Source organism: Parasteatoda tepidariorum, chromosome 10 (assembly GCF_982258835.1).
Source record: "Parasteatoda tepidariorum strain Cologne lab strain chromosome 10, Ptep-v5.0, whole genome shotgun sequence".
Lineage (NCBI taxonomy): Eukaryota > Metazoa > Arthropoda > Arachnida > Araneae > Theridiidae > Parasteatoda > Parasteatoda tepidariorum.
Window position 1 is genome coordinate 53,713,240 of NC_141764.1, and position 12,182 is coordinate 53,725,421.

Consider the following 12,182-nt stretch of genomic DNA (forward strand, 5'->3'; position numbering starts at 1 on the left):
TAGAATGAAAAAAGTAGATGTGGAGGTGCGGGGGATCGAACCCCGGGCCTTTCACATGCAAAGCGAACGCTCTACCACTGAGCTACACCCCCAGTGCTTGTTTCTTTTCTGCGGAAAAAGAATCGAAAACAAGCGTCTTTTTCGTAAAAAAAACACGGAAAGAATGCGCGAAACAAAGTTTACTATCATTAATTTAAAATAAGTTTAATTGATTCTGAAAGGAAGATGATGGAGATCTGTAATTCGAAGCAAAAATATTAGAATGAAAAAAGTAGGTGTGGAGGTGCGGGGGATCGAACCCCGGGCCTTTCACATGCAAAGCGAACGCTCTACCACTGAGCTACACCCCCAGTGCTTGTTTCTTTTCTGCGGAAAAAGAATCGAAAACAAGCGTCTTTTTCGTAAAAAAGAACACGGAAAGAATGCGCGAAACAAAGTTTGACTATCATTAATTTAAAATAAGTTTAATTGATTCTGAAAGGAAGATGATGGAGATCTGTAATTCGAAGCAAAAATATTAGAATGAAAAAAGTAGGTGTGGAGGTGCGGGGGATCGAACCCCGGGCCTTTCACATGCAAAGCGAACGCTCTACCACTGAGCTACACCCCCAGTGCTTGTTTCTTTTCTGCGGAAAAAGAATCGAAAACAAGCGCCTTTTTCGTAAAAAAGGAACACGGAAAGAATGCGTGAAACAAAGTTTGACTATCATTACTTTAAAATAAGTTTAATTGATTCTGAAAGGAAGATGATGGAGATCTGTAATTCGAAGCAAAAATTTTATAATGAAAAAAGGAGGTGTGGAGGTACGGGGGATCGAACCCCGGGCCTTTCACATGCAAAGCGAACGCTCTACCACTGAGCTACACCCCCCAGTGCTTGTTTCTTTTCTGCGGGAAAAGAATCGAAAACAAGCGTCTTATTCGTAAAAAAGAACACGGAAAGATTGCGCGAAACAAAGTTTGATTATCATTACTTTAAAATAAGTTTGATTGATTCTGAAAGGAAGATGATGGAGATCTGTAATTCGAAGCGAACGCTCTACCACTGAGCTACACCCACAGTGCTTTTTTGCTTTCTGCGGGAAAAGAATCGAAAACAAGCGTCTTTTTCGTAAAAAAGAACACGGAAAGAATGCGCGAAACAAAGTTTGACTATCATTACTTTAAAATAAGTTTAATTGATTCTGAAAGGAAGATGATGGAGATCTGTAATTCGAAGCAAAAATTTTATAATGAAAAAAAAAGGTGTGGAGGTACGGGGGATCGAACCCCGGGCCTTTCACATGCAAAGCGAACGCTCTACCACTGAGCTACACCCCCAGTGCTTGTTTCTTGTCTGCGGAAAAAGAATCGAAAACAAGCGTCTTTTTCGTAAAAAAGAACACGGAAAGAATGCGTGAAACAAAGTTTGACTATCATTACTTTAAAATAAGTTTAATTGATTCTGAAAGGAAGATGATGGAGATCTGTAATTCGAAGCAAAAATATTAGAATGAAAAAAGTAGGTGTGGAAGTGCGGGGGATCGAACCCCGGGCCTTTCACATGCAAAGCGAGCGCTCTACCACTGAGCTACACCCACAGTGCTTGTTTGTTTTCTGCGGGAAAAGAATCGAAAACAAGCGTCTTTTTCGTAAAAAAGAACACGGAAAGAATGCGCGAAACAAAGTTTGACTATCATTACTTTAAAATAAGTTTAATTGATTCTGAAAGGAAGATGATGGAGATCTGTAATTCGAAAAAATATTATAATGAAAAAAGTAGGTGTGGAGGTGCGGTGGATCGAACTCCGGGCCTTTCACATGCAAAGCGAACGCTCTACCACTGAGCTACACCCCCAGAGCTTGTTTCTTTCCTGCGGAAAAAGAATCGAAAACAAGCGTCTTTTTCGTAAAAAAGAACACGGAAAGAATGCGCGAAACAAAGTTTGACTATCATTAATTTAAAATAAGTTTAATTGATTCTGAAAGGAAGATGATGGAGATCTGTAATTCGAAGCAAAAATATTAGAATGAAAAAAGTAGGCGTCGAGGTGCGGGGGATCGAACCCCGGGCCTTTCACATGCAAAGCGAACGCTCTACCACTGAGCTACACCCCCAGAGCTTGTTTCTTTTCTGCGGAAAAAGAATCGAAAACAAGCGTCGTTTTCGTAAAAATGAACACGGAAAGAATGCGCGAAACAAAGTTTGACTATCATTACTTTAAAATAAGTTTAATTGATTCTGAAAGGAAGATGATGGGGATCTGTAATTTGAAGCAAAAATTTTATAATGAAAAAAGTAGGTGTTGAGGAGCGGGGGATCGAACCCCGGGCCTTTCACATGCAAAGCGAACGCTCTACCACTGAGCTACACCCCCAGCGCTTGTTTCTTTTCTGCGGGAAAAGAATCGAAAACAAGCGTCTTTTTCGTAAAAAAGAACACGGAAAGAATGCGCGAAACAAAGTTTGACTATCATTAATTTAAAATAAGTTTAATTGATTCTGAAAGGAAGATGATGGAGATCTGTAATTCGAAGCAAAAATATTAGAATGAAAAAAGTAGGTGTCGAGGTGCGGGGGATCGAACCCCGGGTCTTTCACATGCAAAGCGAACGCTCTACCACTGAGCTACACCCCCAGTGCTTGTTTCTTTTCTGCGGAAAAAAAGAATCGAAAACAAACGTCTTTTTCGTAAAAAAGAACACGGAAAGAATGCGCGAAACAAAGTTTGACGATCATTACTTTAAAATAAGTTTAATTGATTCTGAAAGGAAGATGATGGAGATCTGTAATTCGAAGCAAAAATATTAGAATGAAAAAAGTAGGTATCGAGGTGCGGGGGATCGAACCCCGGGCCTTTCACATGCAAAGCGAACGCTCTACCACTGAGCTACACCCCAAGTGCTTGTTTCTTTTCTGCGGAAAAAAAGAATCGAAAACAAGCGTCTTTTTCGTAAAAAAGAACACGGAAAGAATGCGCGAAACAAAGTTTGACGATCATTACTTTAAAATAAGTTTAATTGATTCTGAAAGGAAGATGATGGAGATCTGTAATTCGAAGCAAAAATATTAGAATGAAAAAAGCAGGAGTGGAGGTGCGGGGGATCGAACCCCGGGCCTTTCACATGCAAAGCGAGCGCTCTACCACTGAGCTACACCCCCAGTGCTTGTTTCTTTTCTGCGGAAAAAGAATCGAAAACAAGCGTCTTTTTCGTAAAAAAGAACACGGAAAGAATGCGCGAAACAAAGTTTGACTATCATTAATTTAAAATAAGTTTAATTGATTCTGAAAGGAAGATGATGGAGATCTGTAATTCGAAGCGAACGCTCTACCACTGAGCTACACCCACAGTGCTTTTTTGCTTTCTGCGGGAAAAGAATCGAAAACAAGCGTCTTTTTCGTAAAAAAGAACACGGAAAGAATGCGCGAAACAAAGTTTGACTATCATTACTTTAAAATAAGTTTAATTGATTCTGAAAGGAAGATGATGGAGATCTGTAATTCGAAGCAAAAATTTTATAATGAAAAAAAAAGGTGTGGAGGTACGGGGGATCGAACCCCGGGCCTTTCACATGCAAAGCGAACGCTCTACCACTGAGCTACACCCCCAGTGCTTGTTTCTTGTCTGCGGAAAAAGAATCGAAAACAAGCGTCTTTTTCGTAAAAAAGAACACGGAAAGAATGCGTGAAACAAAGTTTGACTATCATTACTTTAAAATAAGTTTAATTGATTCTGAAAGGAAGATGATGGAGATCTGTAATTCGAAGCAAAAATATTAGAATGAAAAAAGTAGGTGTGGAAGTGCGGGGGATCGAACCCCGGGCCTTTCACATGCAAAGCGAGCGCTCTACCACTGAGCTACACCCACAGTGCTTGTTTGTTTTCTGCGGGAAAAGAATCGAAAACAAGCGTCTTTTTCGTAAAAAAGAACACGGAAAGAATGCGCGAAACAAAGTTTGACTATCATTACTTTAAAATAAGTTTAATTGATTCTGAAAGGAAGATGATGGAGATCTGTAATTCGAAAAAATATTATAATGAAAAAAGTAGGTGTGGAGGTGCGGTGGATCGAACTCCGGGCCTTTCACATGCAAAGCGAACGCTCTACCACTGAGCTACACCCCCAGAGCTTGTTTCTTTTCTGCGGAAAAAGAATCGAAAACAAGCGTCTTTTTCGTAAAAAAGAACACGGAAAGAATGCGCGAAACAAAGTTTGACTATCATTAATTTAAAATAAGTTTAATTGATTCTGAAAGGAAGATGATGGAGATCTGTAATTCGAAGCAAAAATATTAGAATGAAAAAAGTAGGCGTCGAGGTGCGGGGGATCGAACCCCGGGCCTTTCACATGCAAAGCGAACGCTCTACCACTGAGCTACACCCCCAGAGCTTGTTTCTTTTCTGCGGAAAAAGAATCGAAAACAAGCGTCGTTTTCGTAAAAATGAACACGGAAAGAATGCGCGAAACAAAGTTTGACTATCATTACTTTAAAATAAGTTTAATTGATTCTGAAAGGAAGATGATGGGGATCTGTAATTTGAAGCAAAAATTTTATAATGAAAAAAGTAGGTGTTGAGGAGCGGGGGATCGAACCCCGGGCCTTTCACATGCAAAGCGAACGCTCTACCACTGAGCTACACCCCCAGCGCTTGTTTCTTTTCTGCGGGAAAAGAATCGAAAACAAGCGTCTTTTTCGTAAAAAAGAACACGGAAAGAATGCGCGAAACAAAGTTTGACTATCATTAATTTAAAATAAGTTTAATTGATTCTGAAAGGAAGATGATGGAGATCTGTAATTCGAAGCAAAAATATTAGAATGAAAAAAGTAGGTGTCGAGGTGCGGGGGATCGAACCCCGGGTCTTTCACATGCAAAGCGAACGCTCTACCACTGAGCTACACCCCCAGTGCTTGTTTCTTTTCTGCGGAAAAAAAGAATCGAAAACAAACGTCTTTTTCGTAAAAAAGAACACGGAAAGAATGCGCGAAACAAAGTTTGACGATCATTACTTTAAAATAAGTTTAATTGATTCTGAAAGGAAGATGATGGAGATCTGTAATTCGAAGCAAAAATATTAGAATGAAAAAAGTAGGTATCGAGGTGCGGGGGATCGAACCCCGGGCCTTTCACATGCAAAGCGAACGCTCTACCACTGAGCTACACCCCAAGTGCTTGTTTCTTTTCTGCGGAAAAAAAGAATCGAAAACAAGCGTCTTTTTCGTAAAAAAGAACACGGAAAGAATGCGCGAAACAAAGTTTGACGATCATTACTTTAAAATAAGTTTAATTGATTCTGAAAGGAAGATGATGGAGATCTGTAATTCGAAGCAAAAATATTAGAATGAAAAAAGCAGGAGTGGAGGTGCGGGGGATCGAACCCCGGGCCTGTCACATGCAAAGCGAGCGCTCTACAACTGAGCTACACCCCCAGTGCTTGTTTCTTTTCTGCGGAAAAAGAATCGAAAACAAGCGTCTTTTTCGTAAAAAAGAACACGGAAAGAATGCGCGAAACAAAGTTTGACTATCATTAATTTAAAATAAGTTTAATTGATTCTGAAAGGAAGTAGATGGAGATCTGTAATTCGAAGCAAAAATATTAGAATGAAAAAAGTAGGTGCGGAGGTGCGGGGGATAGAACCCCGGGCCTTTCACATGCAAAGCGAACGCTCTACCACTGAGCTACACCCCCAGTGCTTGTTTCTTTTCTGCGGAAAACGAATCGAAAACAAGCGTCTTTTTCGTAAAAAAGAACACGGAAAGAATGCGCGAAACAAAGTTTGACTATCATTAATTTAAAATAAGTTTAATTAATTCTGAAAGGAAGATGATGGAGATCTGTAATTCGAAGCAAAAATATTAGAATGAAAAAAGTAGGTGTGGAGGTGCGGGGGATCGAACCCCGGGCCTTTCACATGCAAAGCGAACGCTCTACCACTGAGCTACACCCCCAGTGCTTGTTTCTTTTCTGCGGAAAAAAAGAATCGAAAACAAACGTCTTTTTCGTAAAAAAGAACACGGAAAGAATGCGCGAAACAAAGTTTGACGATCATTACTTTAAAATAAGTTTAATTGATTCTGAAAGGAAGATGATGGAGATCTGTAATTCGAAGCAAAAATATTAGAATGAAAAAAGTAGGTATCGAGGTGCGGGGGATCGAACCCCGGGCCTTTCACATGCAAAGCGAACGCTCTACCACTGAGCTACACCCCAAGTGCTTGTTTCTTTTCTGCGGAAAAAAAGAATCGAAAACAAGCGTCTTTTTCGTAAAAAAGAACACGGAAAGAATGCGCGAAACAAAGTTTGACGATCATTACTTTAAAATAAGTTTAATTGATTCTGAAAGGAAGATGATGGAGATCTGTAATTCGAAGCAAAAATATTAGAATGAAAAAAGCAGGTGTGGAGGTGCGGGGGATCGAACCCCGGGCCTTTCACATGCAAAGCGAACGCTCTACCACTGAGCTACACCCCCAGTGCTTGTTTCTTTTCTGCGGAAAAAGAATCGAAAACAAGCGTCTTTTTCGTAAAAAAGAACACGGAAAGAATGCGCGAAACAAAGTTTGACTATCATTAATTTAAAATAAGTTTAATTGATTCTGAAAGGAAGATGATGGAGATCTGTAATTCGAAGCAAAAATATTAGAATGAAAAAAGTAGGTGTGGAGGTGCAGGGGATCGAACCCCGGGCCTTTCACATGCAAAGCGAACGCTCTACCACTGAGCTACACCCCCAGTGCTTGTTTCTTTTCTGCGGAAAAAGAATCGAAAACAAGCGTCTTTTTCGTAAAAAAGAACACGGAAAGAATGCGCGAAACAAAGTTTGACTATCGTTAATTTAAAATAAGTTTAATTGATTCTGAAAGGAAGATGATGGAGATCTGTAATTCGAAGCAAAAATATTAGAATGAAAAAAGTAGGTGTGGAGGTGCGGGGGATCGAACCCCGGGCCTTTCACATGCAAAGCGAACGCTCTACCACTGAGCTACACCCACAGTGCTTGTTTCTTTTCTGCGGAAAAAGAATCGAAAACAAGCGTCTTTTTCGTAAAAAAGAACAAGGAAAGAATGCGCGAAACAAAGTTTGACTATCATTAATTTAAAATAAGTTTAATTGATTCTGAAAGGAAGATGATGGAGATCTGTAATTCGAAGCAAAAATATTAGAATGAAAAAAGTAGGTGTGGAGGTGCGGGGGATCGAACCCCGGGCCTTTCACATGCAAAGCGAACGCTCTACCACTGAGCTACACCCCCAGTGCTTGTTTCTTTTCTGCGGAAAAAGAATCGAAAACAAGCGTCTTTTTCGTAAAAAAGAACACGGAAAGAATGCGCGAAACAAAGTTTGACTATCATTAATTTAAAATAAGTTTAATTGATTCTGAAAGGAAGATGATGGAGATCTGTAATTCGAAGCAAAAATATTAGAATGAAAAAAGTAGGTGTGGAGGTGCGGGGGATCGAACCCCGGGCCTTTCACATGCAAAGCGAACGCTCTACCACTGAGCTACACCCCCAGTGCTTGTTTCTTTTCTGCGGAAAAAGAATCGAAAACAAGCGTCTTTTTCGTAAAAAAGAACACGGAAAGAATGCGTGAAACAAAGTTTGACTATCATTACTTTAAAATAAGTTTAATTGATTCTGAAAGGAAGATGATGGAGATCTGTAATTCGAAGCAAAAATTTTATAATGAAAAAAGGAGGTGTGGAGGTACGGGGGATCGAACCCCGGGCCTTTCACATGCAAAGCGAACGCTCTACCACTGAGCTACACCCCCAGTGCTTGTTTCTTTTCTGCGGGAAAAGAATCGAAAACAAGCGTCTTATTCGTAAAAAAGAACACGGAAAGATTGCGCGAAACAAAGTTTGATTATCATTACTTTAAAATAAGTTTAATTGATTCTGAAAGGAAGATGATGGAGATCTGTAATTCGAAGTGAACGCTCTACCACTGAGCTACACCCACAGTGCTTGTTTGCTTTCTGCGGGAAAAGAATCGAAAACAAGCGTCTTTTTCGTAAAAAAGAACACGGAAAGAATGCGCGAAACAAAGTTTGACTATCATTACTTTAAAATAAGTTTAATTGATTCTGAAAGGAAGATGATGGAGATCTGTAATTCGAAGCAAAAATTTTATAATGAAAAAAAAAGGTGTGGAGGTACGGGGGATCGAACCCCGGGCCTTTCACATGCAAAGCGAACGCTCTACCACTGAGCTACACCCCCAGTGCTTGTTTCTTGTCTGCGGAAAAAGAATCGAAAACAAGCGTCTTTTTCGTAAAAAAGAACACGGAAAGAATGCGTGAAACAAAGTTTGACTATCATTACTTTAAAATAAGTTTAATTGATTCTGAAAGGAAGATGATGGAGATCTGTAATTCGAAGCAAAAATATTAGAATGAAAAAAGTAGGTGTGGAAGTGCGGGGGATCGAACCCCGGGCCTTTCACATGCAAAGCGAGCGCTCTACCACTGAGCTACACCCACAGTGCTTGTTTGTTTTCTGCGGGAAAAGAATCGAAAACAAGCGTCTTTTTCGTAAAAAAGAACACGGAAAGAATGCGCGAAACAAAGTTTGACTATCATTACTTTAAAATAAGTTTAATTGATTCTGAAAGGAAGATGATGGAGATCTGTAATTCGAAAAAATATTATAATGAAAAAAGTAGGTGTGGAGGTGCGGTGGATCGAACTCCGGGCCTTTCACATGCAAAGCGAACGCTCTACCACTGAGCTACACCCCCAGAGCTTGTTTCTTTTCTGCGGAAAAAGAATCGAAAACAAGCGTCTTTTTCGTAAAAAAGAACACGGAAAGAATGCGCGAAACAAAGTTTGACTATCATTACTTTAAAATAAGTTTAATTGATTCTGAAAGGAAGATGATGGAGATCTGTAATTCGAAGCAAAAATATTAGAATGAAAAAAGTAGGCGTCGAGGTGCGGGGGATCGATCCCCGGGCCTTTCACATGCAAAGCGAACGCTCTACCACTGAGCTACACCCCCAGAGCTTGTTTCTTTTCTGCGGAAAAAGAATCGAAAACAAGCGTCGTTTTCGTAAAAATGAACACGGAAAGAATGCGCGAAACAAAGTTTGACTATCATTACTTTAAAATAAGTTTAATTGATTCTGAAAGGAAGATGATGGGGATCTGTAATTTGAAGCAAAAATTTTATAATGAAAAAAGTAGGTGTTGAGGAGCGGGGGATCGAACCCCGGGCCTTTCACATGCAAAGCGAACGCTCTACCACTGAGCTACACCCCCAGTGCTTGTTTGTTTTCTGCGGGAAAAGAATCGAAAACAAGCGTCTTTTTCGTAAAAAAGAACACGGAAAGAATGCGCGAAACAAAGTTTGACTATCATTAATTTAAAATAAGTTTAATTGATTCTGAAAGGAAGATGATGGAGATCTGTAATTCGAAGCAAAAATATTAGAATGAAAAAAGTAGGTGTCGTGGTGCGGGGGATCGAACCCCGGGCCTTTCACATGCAAAGCGAACGCTCTACCACTGAGCTACACCCCCAGTGCTAGTTTCTTTTCTGCGGAAAAAAAGAATCGAAAACAAACGTCTTTTTCGTAAAAAAGAACACGGAAAGAATGCGCGAAACAAAGTTTGACGATCATTACTTTAAAATAAGTTTAATTGATTCTGAAAGGAAGATGATGGAGATCTGTAATTCGAAGCAAAAATATTAGAATGAAAAAAGTAGGTATCGAGGTGCGGGGGATCGAACCCCGGGCCTTTCACATGCAAAGCGAACGCTCTACCACTGAGCTACACCCCAAGTGCTTGTTTCTTTTCTGCGGAAAAAAAGAATCGAAAACAAGCGTCTTTTTCGTAAAAAAGAACACGGAAAGAATGCGCGAAACAAAGTTTGACGATCATTACTTTAAAATAAGTTTAATTGATTCTGAAAGGAAGATGATGGAGATCTGTAATTCGAAGCAAAAATATTAGAATGAAAAAAGCAGGTGTGGAGGTGCGGGGGATCGAACCCCGGGCCTTTCACATGCAAAGCGAACGCTCTACCACTGAGCTACACCCCCAGTGCTTGTTTCTTTTCTGCGGAAAAAGAATCGAAAACAAGCGTCTTTTTCGTAAAAAAGAACACGGAAAGAATGCGCGAAACAAAGTTTGACTATCATTAATTTAAAATAAGTTTAATTGATTCTGAAAGGAAGTAGATGGAGATCTGTAATTCGAAGCAAAAATATTAGAATGAAAAAAGTAGGTGTGGAGGTGCGGGGGATAGAACCCCGGGCCTTTCACATGCAAAGCGAACGCTCTACCACTGAGCTACACCCCCAGTGCTTGTTTCTTTTCTGCGGAAAACGAATCGAAAACAAGCGTCTTTTTCGTAAAAAAGAACACGGAAAGAATGCGCGAAACAAAGTTTGACTATCATTAATTTAAAATAAGTTTAATTGATTCTGAAAGGAAGATGATGGAGATCTGTAATTCGAAGCAAAAATATTAGAATGAAAAAAGTAGGTGTCGAGGGGCGGGGGATCGAACCCCGGGCCTTTCACATGCAAAGCGAACGCTCTACCACTGAGCTACACCCCCAGAGCTTGTTTCTTTTCTGCGGAAAAAGAATCGAAAACAAGCGTCGTTTTCGTAAAAATGAACACGGAAAGAATGCGCGAAACAAAGTTTGACTATCATTACTTTAAAATAAGTTTAATTGATTCTGAAAGGAAGATGATGGGGATCTGTAATTTGAAGCAAAAATTTTATGATGAAAAAAGTAGGTGTTGAGGAGCGGGGGATCGAACCCCGGGCCTTTCACATGCAAATCGAACGCTCTACCACTGAGCTACACCCCCAGTGCTTGTTTGTTTTCTGCGGGAAAAGAATCGAAAATAAGCGTCTTTTTCGTAAAAAAGAACACGGAAAGAATGCGCGAAACAAAGTTTGACTATCATTAATTTAAAATAAGTTTAATTGATTCTGAAAGGAAGATGATGGAGATCTGTAATTCGAAGCAAAAATATTAGAATGAAAAAAGCAGGTGTGGAGGATCGAACCCCGGGCCTTTCACATGCAAAGCGAACGCTCTACCACTGAGCTACACCCCCAGTGCTTGTTTCTTTTCTGCGGAAAAAGAATCGAAAACAAGCGTCTTTTTCGTAAAAAAGAACACGGAAAGAATGCGCGAAACAAAGTTTGACTATCATTAATTTAAAATAAGTTTAATTGATTCTGAAAGGAAGTAGATGGAGATCTGTAATTCGAAGCAAAAATATTAGAATGAAAAAAGTAGGTGTGGAGGTGCGGGGGATAGAACCCCGGGCCTTTCACATGCAAAGCGAACGCTCTACCACTGAGCTACACCCCCAGTGCTTTTTTCTTTTCTGCGGAAAACGAATCGAAAACAAGCGTCTTTTTCGTAAAAAAGAACACGGAAAGAATGCGCGAAACAAAGTTTGACTATCATTAATTTAAAATAAGTTTAATTGATTCTGAAAGGAAGATGATGGAGATCTGTAATTCGAAGCAAAAATATTAGAATGAAAAAAGTAGGTGTGGAGGTGCGGGGGATCGAACCCCGGGCCTTTCACATGCAAAGCGAACGCTCTACCACTGAGCTACACCCCCAGTGCTTGTTTCTTTTCTGCGGAAAAAGAATCGAAAACAAGCGTCTTTTTCGTAAAAAAGAACACGGAAAGAATGCGCGAAACAAAGTTTGACTATCATTAATTTAAAATAAGTTTAATTGATTCTGAAAGGAAGATGATGGAGATCTGTAATTCGAAGCAAAAATATTAGAATGAAAAAAGTAGGTGTGGAGGTGCGGGGGATCGAACCCCGGGCCTTTCACATGCAAAGCGAACGCTCTACCACTGAGCTACACCCCCAGTGCTTGTTCCTTTTCTGCGGAAAAAGAATCGAAAACAAGCGTCTTTTTCGTAAAAAAGAACACGGAAAGAATGCGCGAAACAAAGTTTGACTATCATTAATTTAAAATAAGTTTAATTGATTCTGAAAGGAAGATGATGGAGATCTGTAATTCGAAGCAAAAATATTAGAATGAAAAAAGTAGGTGTGGAGGTGCGGGGGATCGAACCCCGGGCCTTTCACATGCAAAGCGAACGCTCTACCACTGAGCTACACCCCCAGTGCTTGTTTCTTTTCTGCGGAAAAAGAATCGAAAACAAGCGTCTTTTTCGTAAAAAAGAACACGGAAAGAATGCGCGAAACAAAG

At 40.0% G+C, this 12,182-nt stretch overlaps 35 non-coding genes across 35 annotated transcripts; all 35 read right to left on the reverse strand.

Annotated features, from left to right (window-relative positions):
* Positions 1 to 20: 20 nt before the first annotated feature.
* TRNAA-UGC (transfer RNA alanine (anticodon UGC)) lies at positions 21 to 92 on the reverse strand. Its single transcript has one exon. It is a non-coding gene; the product is annotated as a tRNA-Ala (tRNA).
* A 186-nt stretch (positions 93 to 278) lies between these two features.
* TRNAA-UGC (transfer RNA alanine (anticodon UGC)) lies at positions 279 to 350 on the reverse strand. Its single transcript has one exon. It is a non-coding gene; the product is annotated as a tRNA-Ala (tRNA).
* A 188-nt stretch (positions 351 to 538) lies between these two features.
* Positions 539 to 610, reverse strand: TRNAA-UGC (transfer RNA alanine (anticodon UGC)). The gene has a single exon. It is a non-coding gene; the product is annotated as a tRNA-Ala (tRNA).
* A 189-nt stretch (positions 611 to 799) lies between these two features.
* Positions 800 to 871, reverse strand: TRNAA-UGC (transfer RNA alanine (anticodon UGC)). Its single transcript has one exon. It is a non-coding gene; the product is annotated as a tRNA-Ala (tRNA).
* A 377-nt stretch (positions 872 to 1,248) lies between these two features.
* On the reverse strand, positions 1,249 to 1,320 carry TRNAA-UGC (transfer RNA alanine (anticodon UGC)). The gene has a single exon. It is a non-coding gene; the product is annotated as a tRNA-Ala (tRNA).
* Positions 1,321 to 1,765: 445 nt separating this feature from the next.
* On the reverse strand, positions 1,766 to 1,837 carry TRNAA-UGC (transfer RNA alanine (anticodon UGC)). Its single transcript has one exon. It is a non-coding gene; the product is annotated as a tRNA-Ala (tRNA).
* Positions 1,838 to 2,023: 186 nt separating this feature from the next.
* Positions 2,024 to 2,097, reverse strand: TRNAA-UGC (transfer RNA alanine (anticodon UGC)). The gene has a single exon. It is a non-coding gene; the product is annotated as a tRNA-Ala (tRNA).
* A 188-nt stretch (positions 2,098 to 2,285) lies between these two features.
* Positions 2,286 to 2,358, reverse strand: TRNAA-UGC (transfer RNA alanine (anticodon UGC)). The gene has a single exon. It is a non-coding gene; the product is annotated as a tRNA-Ala (tRNA).
* Positions 2,359 to 2,543: 185 nt separating this feature from the next.
* TRNAA-UGC (transfer RNA alanine (anticodon UGC)) lies at positions 2,544 to 2,617 on the reverse strand. The gene has a single exon. It is a non-coding gene; the product is annotated as a tRNA-Ala (tRNA).
* Positions 2,618 to 2,807: 190 nt separating this feature from the next.
* TRNAA-UGC (transfer RNA alanine (anticodon UGC)) lies at positions 2,808 to 2,879 on the reverse strand. Its single transcript has one exon. It is a non-coding gene; the product is annotated as a tRNA-Ala (tRNA).
* A 190-nt stretch (positions 2,880 to 3,069) lies between these two features.
* On the reverse strand, positions 3,070 to 3,141 carry TRNAA-UGC (transfer RNA alanine (anticodon UGC)). Its single transcript has one exon. It is a non-coding gene; the product is annotated as a tRNA-Ala (tRNA).
* Positions 3,142 to 3,517: 376 nt separating this feature from the next.
* TRNAA-UGC (transfer RNA alanine (anticodon UGC)) lies at positions 3,518 to 3,589 on the reverse strand. Its single transcript has one exon. It is a non-coding gene; the product is annotated as a tRNA-Ala (tRNA).
* Positions 3,590 to 4,292: 703 nt separating this feature from the next.
* On the reverse strand, positions 4,293 to 4,366 carry TRNAA-UGC (transfer RNA alanine (anticodon UGC)). The gene has a single exon. It is a non-coding gene; the product is annotated as a tRNA-Ala (tRNA).
* A 188-nt stretch (positions 4,367 to 4,554) lies between these two features.
* Positions 4,555 to 4,627, reverse strand: TRNAA-UGC (transfer RNA alanine (anticodon UGC)). Its single transcript has one exon. It is a non-coding gene; the product is annotated as a tRNA-Ala (tRNA).
* Positions 4,628 to 4,812: 185 nt separating this feature from the next.
* On the reverse strand, positions 4,813 to 4,886 carry TRNAA-UGC (transfer RNA alanine (anticodon UGC)). The gene has a single exon. It is a non-coding gene; the product is annotated as a tRNA-Ala (tRNA).
* Positions 4,887 to 5,076: 190 nt separating this feature from the next.
* On the reverse strand, positions 5,077 to 5,148 carry TRNAA-UGC (transfer RNA alanine (anticodon UGC)). Its single transcript has one exon. It is a non-coding gene; the product is annotated as a tRNA-Ala (tRNA).
* Positions 5,149 to 5,598: 450 nt separating this feature from the next.
* Positions 5,599 to 5,670, reverse strand: TRNAA-UGC (transfer RNA alanine (anticodon UGC)). Its single transcript has one exon. It is a non-coding gene; the product is annotated as a tRNA-Ala (tRNA).
* Positions 5,671 to 5,858: 188 nt separating this feature from the next.
* TRNAA-UGC (transfer RNA alanine (anticodon UGC)) lies at positions 5,859 to 5,930 on the reverse strand. Its single transcript has one exon. It is a non-coding gene; the product is annotated as a tRNA-Ala (tRNA).
* Positions 5,931 to 6,120: 190 nt separating this feature from the next.
* TRNAA-UGC (transfer RNA alanine (anticodon UGC)) lies at positions 6,121 to 6,192 on the reverse strand. Its single transcript has one exon. It is a non-coding gene; the product is annotated as a tRNA-Ala (tRNA).
* A 190-nt stretch (positions 6,193 to 6,382) lies between these two features.
* Positions 6,383 to 6,454, reverse strand: TRNAA-UGC (transfer RNA alanine (anticodon UGC)). The gene has a single exon. It is a non-coding gene; the product is annotated as a tRNA-Ala (tRNA).
* A 188-nt stretch (positions 6,455 to 6,642) lies between these two features.
* Positions 6,643 to 6,714, reverse strand: TRNAA-UGC (transfer RNA alanine (anticodon UGC)). Its single transcript has one exon. It is a non-coding gene; the product is annotated as a tRNA-Ala (tRNA).
* Positions 6,715 to 6,902: 188 nt separating this feature from the next.
* On the reverse strand, positions 6,903 to 6,974 carry TRNAA-UGC (transfer RNA alanine (anticodon UGC)). The gene has a single exon. It is a non-coding gene; the product is annotated as a tRNA-Ala (tRNA).
* Positions 6,975 to 7,162: 188 nt separating this feature from the next.
* TRNAA-UGC (transfer RNA alanine (anticodon UGC)) lies at positions 7,163 to 7,234 on the reverse strand. The gene has a single exon. It is a non-coding gene; the product is annotated as a tRNA-Ala (tRNA).
* Positions 7,235 to 7,422: 188 nt separating this feature from the next.
* TRNAA-UGC (transfer RNA alanine (anticodon UGC)) lies at positions 7,423 to 7,494 on the reverse strand. Its single transcript has one exon. It is a non-coding gene; the product is annotated as a tRNA-Ala (tRNA).
* Positions 7,495 to 7,682: 188 nt separating this feature from the next.
* TRNAA-UGC (transfer RNA alanine (anticodon UGC)) lies at positions 7,683 to 7,754 on the reverse strand. The gene has a single exon. It is a non-coding gene; the product is annotated as a tRNA-Ala (tRNA).
* Positions 7,755 to 8,130: 376 nt separating this feature from the next.
* TRNAA-UGC (transfer RNA alanine (anticodon UGC)) lies at positions 8,131 to 8,202 on the reverse strand. Its single transcript has one exon. It is a non-coding gene; the product is annotated as a tRNA-Ala (tRNA).
* Positions 8,203 to 9,167: 965 nt separating this feature from the next.
* On the reverse strand, positions 9,168 to 9,240 carry TRNAA-UGC (transfer RNA alanine (anticodon UGC)). The gene has a single exon. It is a non-coding gene; the product is annotated as a tRNA-Ala (tRNA).
* Positions 9,241 to 9,425: 185 nt separating this feature from the next.
* Positions 9,426 to 9,499, reverse strand: TRNAA-UGC (transfer RNA alanine (anticodon UGC)). The gene has a single exon. It is a non-coding gene; the product is annotated as a tRNA-Ala (tRNA).
* Positions 9,500 to 9,689: 190 nt separating this feature from the next.
* TRNAA-UGC (transfer RNA alanine (anticodon UGC)) lies at positions 9,690 to 9,761 on the reverse strand. The gene has a single exon. It is a non-coding gene; the product is annotated as a tRNA-Ala (tRNA).
* A 190-nt stretch (positions 9,762 to 9,951) lies between these two features.
* Positions 9,952 to 10,023, reverse strand: TRNAA-UGC (transfer RNA alanine (anticodon UGC)). The gene has a single exon. It is a non-coding gene; the product is annotated as a tRNA-Ala (tRNA).
* Positions 10,024 to 10,211: 188 nt separating this feature from the next.
* Positions 10,212 to 10,283, reverse strand: TRNAA-UGC (transfer RNA alanine (anticodon UGC)). The gene has a single exon. It is a non-coding gene; the product is annotated as a tRNA-Ala (tRNA).
* A 960-nt stretch (positions 10,284 to 11,243) lies between these two features.
* On the reverse strand, positions 11,244 to 11,315 carry TRNAA-UGC (transfer RNA alanine (anticodon UGC)). The gene has a single exon. It is a non-coding gene; the product is annotated as a tRNA-Ala (tRNA).
* Positions 11,316 to 11,503: 188 nt separating this feature from the next.
* Positions 11,504 to 11,575, reverse strand: TRNAA-UGC (transfer RNA alanine (anticodon UGC)). Its single transcript has one exon. It is a non-coding gene; the product is annotated as a tRNA-Ala (tRNA).
* Positions 11,576 to 11,763: 188 nt separating this feature from the next.
* Positions 11,764 to 11,835, reverse strand: TRNAA-UGC (transfer RNA alanine (anticodon UGC)). The gene has a single exon. It is a non-coding gene; the product is annotated as a tRNA-Ala (tRNA).
* Positions 11,836 to 12,023: 188 nt separating this feature from the next.
* Positions 12,024 to 12,095, reverse strand: TRNAA-UGC (transfer RNA alanine (anticodon UGC)). The gene has a single exon. It is a non-coding gene; the product is annotated as a tRNA-Ala (tRNA).
* Between the last annotated feature and the right edge of the window lie 87 nt (positions 12,096 to 12,182).